This window comes from Octopus bimaculoides, chromosome 3, assembly GCF_001194135.2.
Source record: "Octopus bimaculoides isolate UCB-OBI-ISO-001 chromosome 3, ASM119413v2, whole genome shotgun sequence".
In the NCBI taxonomy this organism is placed as follows: domain Eukaryota; kingdom Metazoa; phylum Mollusca; class Cephalopoda; order Octopoda; family Octopodidae; genus Octopus; species Octopus bimaculoides.
In genome coordinates, this window is record NC_068983.1 from 42,843,441 (window position 1) to 42,850,880 (window position 7,440).

Here is a 7,440-nt window from a genome sequence, read left to right on the forward strand (position 1 = left end):
ACACCACACCACCACACCACACCACACACCACACCACACCACCACACCACACACCACCATACCACTCCACACCACACCACATCACACCACCCCGTGCACACTAGCACTGACCACTTCTCAGCACCTACATCAACAACAGGATATTTTTTGTTTGTTTGTGTGTATGTATGTATGTGTGTGTACGTATGTGTGTGTACGTATGTATGTATGGGTGAACAGATGGATTCATGTATGTGCATGTAAATATGCATATATCTATAGATGCGTACATACACGTAAACATACATGCATACATATGTCTGCGCGCATGTGTGTGTGTATGTGTGTGTGTGTGTGTGTGTGTATGTGTGTGTGTGTGTGCGTGTGTGCGACCGTGTGTAGAGGCTTGATTGGTGCAAAAGCAAAAACGATTTTATTATTTCAAACTTTGATACTTATTTTGGAATAAACTTTTATTTAACCATTTTCAAGTAAGATACCATTTTGAAGCCTGTATTTTCCTCTATTGATTTAAGCCAATGGCTTTACTTTCACTATTTATTCTTGTTTATTTTAGGCCCTCGAATTCATGATGGAAAAGGAGCAAGTTCTAAAGGGAAACACCAGAAATCTCGCGTAACATCGACCAATCTTTTGGTCAGGAGACCATCAACGCACATTTAGGTTCAAGAATTTCATAGCGGAGATGAAAGCTTTGACAAAGAGTAATGTACCAGACGACCTTCCGAAAATGACAATAACCAGTGGAAGGCCGATATTGAAACAAACCCGCGCATAAGTGGTCAAGAATTTACAAGAGAATTTAACCAGGCCCAGCAAACTTTTGGAGAAGTGGGCCGCATGTGACATTGCTCATCATCATGTAGGCCCTACTACTAAAAATTTCAAGGTAATTTTTCATTGGCATGACATTCAGAAAGTCCCGCGGGCCGCAGTTTGCCAATGACTGAACTAAACGTTGATATTATACATGTGTTCGATATTTATATTTTAATGGAAAATCATAAAATCTCAATAAATGTGCCATAGTAGTTGGGCTAATATAAATTTATAAATAAATATATGGAAACTCGTTATAAAATCTGGTCTTTCTTTCTTGTAACGAAAGTGATTCATTTCTTGAATGGATTTGCATGTGATAAATTAAAGGATTGAAGTGAGGCCTAGATTCGAAACCATGTGCGTATACTTCACAATGTACGAGCAGCTGTTCGTGTTTAGTACATGTCCACGAAACTTTAAGTAACATGAGGGGTTAAGCCACTCTGCTCCTCAATGAATACAACTGCAACTCTGTGTGTTGAATACCGCTTGCGTTCGTTTTTCACTAACTCAAGTATCGGGGTAATAACCTGATAACGTACATTTCAAAGTTCTTATACGGTTATCGGCTACCAAATGCTATCACACAGCAGAACTACTACTTTAACTGGATATACATGTGGAAATCAGTGCTTTCAAAACCATTCACCTGATGACGTGCAGGGACACAGTTAGTGTTTGATCATATTTAATTATATAATATTTATATAATAGTATGATATGGAAAATTCAGCAACTAATATCCATTACCAATGCACAGAAACAATTGTTGTGATCTGTGATTAAAGCCTGTTCATTCCATCTTCTTGTTGTATACATTTGCGCACGCGCGCGCATGTGTGTGTGTGTGTGTGTGTGTGTGTGAGAGAGAGAGAGACAAAGAGAGAGACCGTGTAATTTAAACAATTTATATACAGTTACTGCAGCAGAAAACAAACAACTTTATTAAGACTCCGATGTCGAGCACATAATTTGATAAAGAAAATAAAAAAAACAGAAATTTCAACACTAAAATTGGATTAAATTCTACGCATGTCCACCCACCTACTAATATATTGCTACAACTGTTCGAAGAAAAATTATTTTTATCAATTAAAACTATAAAATTCCGAAAAAACCTAAACACTCATTAATAGCTCTCAGACGAAGTTGAACAGCAGATAAACGCAAAATAGATAAATTGGAAAGCACTGTAATCAAGTTTTCACCCATTTTATCACGACAAACAATTTATATTAAATCGACCACACCGCATATCGCCGTCATATTTCTAACGCTATCACTAAGAAACGTAGACAAAAAGACAATAACAACATAAATGAAATTAATACACAAGAACTGAAAATTATTATGAAATAATAATGTTTTATATAGATGACTGATATAAGAAAAAATTATTTTCACATCAGACGCCTTACTTTACTTTCAAAAACCACAGAACAAATTTACGACGAAAACCGTCCATCTCATTCTAAAACTGATATGGTTAATAGTAAAATATGATGTCGACAGTGTTAGTAATATATGATTGATAGATAATTACAATAAATAAACTAGTAGCATCATTACCTCTTCGGAATGCTTTAAAAGAATGGGCCAAATACATTCCTAATTAAAATAAATATAAATTCAAACAATTTGATAGCAAAAAATTTATGCTTAACACGAAAATCTTACTTATGACTGCACTGAATATCGCAAGATCTTTTTAATAATAACAATAAAAGACAAAATTGGCATTTTAATATTGGTCAGATAAAGGATATCGATCTATGAGTGTGCCTTATGGATTGCAGTAATCTCTCGCCATATCGCGGTTCATCTATCGCGGTCCACCTGTCGCGGTTTATTATTTAAGCTTACGTCGATTCCTCGGTGGTGTTGTTTTGCATTTATAATAAAATGAATACATAGACATTATAAAAATAATAAGATAAAGTATACAGTACTGGTTCTAGTTCGCGGATTTTCACCTATCACGAGGTGTTTTGGAACGTAATACCTGTGATAGTCGAGGGATTACTGGAGTAAAATTACTAAGAACGACTTCGTTAGTATGGGCGGATATGATTTCGCTGAGACAAGTTATCTGGCAAAATTATTCATATCATCAACTACAAAGTTCTCTTCAAGTTGAAAGAATTCTCTATCGAGATTATGGCCTATTAATCATGAACATCATTAATTCCCAACAAATGATAGAATTGGAAACGTATTTTCATAATTCTTTTCAGTCAACATGGCTTAATATAACTCTAGACCAACGTTACAACATTACTGTCTTGAATTTGTGAAGGCGTGAGGGCAGTGAGCTGGCAGAAACGTTAGAAGGCGGCGAGCAGGCAGAATCGTTAGCACGCCGGGCGAAATGCTTAGCGGTATTTCGTCTGCCGTTACGTTCTGAGTTCAAATTCCACCGAGGTCGACTTTGCCTTTCATCCTTTCGGGCTCGATAAATTAAGTACCAGTTGCGTACTGGGGTCAATGTAATCGACTTAATCCCTTTGTCTGTCCTTGTTCGTCCCCTCTATGTTTAGCCCCTTGTGGGCAATGAAGAAATAAAAAAGGTTAGCACACCTGGTGAAATGCTTGGCGGTATTTCCTCTATTTTACGATCTGAGTTCAACTTCCACCGAGGTCGACTTTGCCTTTCATCCTTTTAGGGTCGATAAATTAAGTACCAGTTGCACACTGGAGTCGATATAATCGACTGGCTCCCTCTCCAAAAATTTTGGACTTTGTGCCTAAAGTAGAAAAGAAAAGAATTTGTGAAGGCGTGTAGGCAAGCGGTTAGGGTGTTCAACTCACGATCGTCTGAACGTGAGCTCGGTTCCTTGTAGCGCATTGCGCCTTTGAGCAAGGCACTTTATTTCTCGGTGTTCCATTCAAGTCACTTGGCAAAAATGAGTTGTCCTTGTTTTTCAGAAGGCCAGCCTTGTCATATTCTGAGAGCTATATCAAGGGTACACTTGTCTGTGGATTGCTCAGCCACATGCACTTTAATTTCAAGAGCAGGTTGCTCCGTTGATCGGATCAACTGAAAAACATGCCGTCGTAACCGATGGGATGCCAGTTACTGTCTTGTACTTCCTTGATGTCAACCTTAGTTTAAATAATATCCTTTTGAGTTAAATTGGGTAGACGGAAACTGTGTAAAAACCTATCGGATGGATTGTACCTGCAGCTCAATGGTTTAACTTTATCACACCATTAGAATTGTATTAGGAGTCCAGTTATCTGTGGGATATTCAGCCAGTTACACGCTAATTCAAAGTACAGGAAGTTCAGTTGGTCAAATAAATGTATCATCAGCGGAAAATCATTGACTGTTAATATACAGATATGTGTGTGGAGGCACAATGGCCCAGTGGTTAGGGCAGCGGACTTGCGGTTGTAGGGTTGTGGTTTCGATTCCCAGACCGTGCATTGTGAGTGTTTATTGAGCGAAAACAACTAAAGCTCCACGAGGCACCGGCAGGGGTGGTGGCGAACCCTGCTGTACTCTTTCACGACAACTTTCTCTTACTCTTTCTTCCTGTTTCTGTTGTACTTGTATTTAAAAGGGCCAGCCTTGTCACACTCTATGTCACGCTGAATCTCCCTGAGAATTACATTAAGGGCACACGTGTCTGTGGAGTGCTCAGCCACTTGCACGTTAATTTCACGAGCAGGCTGTTCCGTCGATCGGATCAACTGGAACCCTCGTCGTCGCAACAGATGGAGTGCCACATAAACAGATATGTGTAAACGAAGTATGGCCAAATGGTTGAAATGTTCGCTTTGCAACCACAAGATCCCGAGGTCAATCTCACAGCATGGCATCTTGGACAAGTGTCATTTTCTATAGCCTCGGCTTTTTCTATATCTTGCAAGTGAAATTAAATAGAAATTAAGAGTATATTTGTAATTCAAAGGTCAAATTTGTGTACACTGTGCCATACTGAGTCCAAATTGGAATTAATTTAGTAAGAAAAAATTAGTTGATCGAACAACTGAATCTTCATCGATGGATAGAAATCCCTCTATAAATGTGTTAATATAGCGTTTCCTGGAAGTATATATACACAGCGAAGTATACTTACAAATGGGTGGATATAGCATTCCATACAGGCATATGTACAGCAAAGTATGCACTTAAAGGTATGTGACGACAGCGTTCCATACATGTGTGCGTACATCAATGTATGCATTTAAAAATGTGTAACTATGGCGTTCTCTACAGGTGTACGTACACCAATGTATGAATTTAAGAATGCGTAGCTATTTTGTTCCATACATGTGTACGTACACCAATGTATGCATTTAAGAATGTATAGCTATAGCGTTCTCTAGAGGTGTACGTACATCAAAGTCTGCATTTAAAAATGTGTAGCTATAGCGTTCTTTACAGGTGTCCGTACAACAATGCACAAACACAGGTGTTAAACCGACATCATTTGAATATGTAAAGAATAAAAGCCGCTGCATACCCTGACATGGAGCTTCTTGCGGGTGCTTGCGAAAAATGATATAAGGGATTAGTATTAGAAAATGCAGAGAGGACACTTAAAGTTTATAAGGCTGGAAATATTTTAAAAAACTAAACTTGGATTCGTAATAGAAAACGCAACTTTCTACTTTAGATGCTACAAATGACGATGATATCGACGACAATGAAAGTCTGCAGCATCTTATGATTTAAAGCAGGGGGTTCTCAATCATGATCCATATGACCCCTAGGGTCCATATCAGATTTTGGAGGGGTCCAAACAAGCAAAATAGTAAATTGAGGGTCTATGACAAAATTTTGTTTTCGATGTATTCATTGCGAGAAGCACCCATTTTGCACAGTTTCACATTTCCAGCCAATGAAATATGTTCTGTTGTAAACTTACGCAAGTGAACGTGTGAAAAACAAAATAGGAATTTCGAAAGAAGTATCTATAAAGCTTGTTCTAAAAAATCAAATCACTGTGGAGGCAGGGTACCTCAGATTAAAATAGTAACCAAAGGGTTCCACAGGAAAACAAAAATGGTTGAGAACAACTGATTTAAAGAATGATGAACAAAACAAGACACTTTATGTCACAACCTTGCTACCAAGGAGGCGACCAGTCAAAATTAACTCTAAATTGATAGAAAAGAAAACAAATGCATACATAAAGCAGGGGCGGACCGAAATGGTGCTGTCCTTGGGGGCATGTGCTCCCCTCAAGTAAAGAAGTGCGCTTTTCTAAATAATGTTATTACGCCCTTTTCTCCTAGAATTATAATCCCTTCTGACCTTGTGCTCTTCCTTCGAAAAATTCCTGGGACCGCGCCTGTAAAGATTATAAGGCTGAACATAACAAGAAGAAGAGCCAAGCGAATCAAGAGGATGGACGAAAGAAGCAGAGAAAAGAAAGGATATATGTAAAATAGAAAATAGAAAATAGAAAATAGAAGAAAACTACTTCGACATGTGCGTTGTTTAGTATTTTAAGAGGTAGTTTAAACGGGTTTACGAGACTATAGACATTATATGTAGCTATGTACAAACACGCCCACACATTTACACATAACGGTTGTAACCTAGCAAAACTGAAAAGCCACGTGTACTTTTCACTTCTACTTGGGACTTACGCTCATTTCCACAGAAGTGGCAACAATAGGCACCTCTTGCGAAAGGTATTCAGAGGGCTTAACACCTACATACATACGTACATACATACACATACATACATACATACACACATACATACATACATACATACATACATACACACACATACATACATACATACATACATACATGCATACATACATACACACACACATACATACATACACACATACATACACATAAACACACATACATACCAACACGTATATACATACATACAAACACATACATTCATACATACATATATACAAACACTTATACATACATACATACAAACACTTATACATACATACATACAAACACATACATTCATACGTACATACATACATACATACATACACTGGCATACACACATACACACACACACACACACACACACACACACACATAACAGTGGTGTTACCCATGTGAATGTAGGGCATGCAATGTCCGTCTAAGGTAATTTATAAATGAATGCATAGAGCAAATCAGATTTTAACATAAATCTTACAGGTTTATGAGAGACAGCTGGCAAGAAAGTATGTATCCTACTTCAATTATATTATTGTAATTTTACTAATTATATACTTTGCCTTAAGTACCAGTAGTCACCCTTCACACACACACACACACACACACACACACACACACACACACACACACACACACACACACACACACACACACACACACACACACACAAACTGGAAAGGTAAGAATGGTTCGAAGAGCAGGCGAGGGAAGATTCATGGCGAAATGCATAGAAATATACAGAGGTTGTTAAAATTGCCTGAAGCTTTCAGGATGAATGATAAATAAGAGGATAAAGTGCAAACAAGAAGGCTATAAAACAAAAACAGAATAAAAGAACATATATAAAAAAAACTATATAAATGCAAACAAGTATGTCTTGTATCATATGTAGGTTAAAAAGTAAGATGCAAAGAAAAGAGAAGAGAATAGAATACTATATACATATACTTACACACACAATATAT

The 7,440-nt window shown here is 37.6% G+C and overlaps 1 long non-coding RNA gene across 1 annotated transcript in view; it reads left to right on the forward strand.

Annotated features, from left to right (window-relative positions):
* The window catches only part of LOC106869995 (uncharacterized), a 279,440-nt gene extending 278,359 nt beyond the window's left edge, over positions 1–1,081 (forward strand). The window contains exon 6 of the long non-coding RNA XR_001409476.2: positions 557–1,081. This is a non-coding gene — a long non-coding RNA (uncharacterized LOC106869995). The remainder of the gene's footprint in view (positions 1–556) is intronic.
* Positions 1,082–7,440: the final 6,359 nt, after the last annotated feature.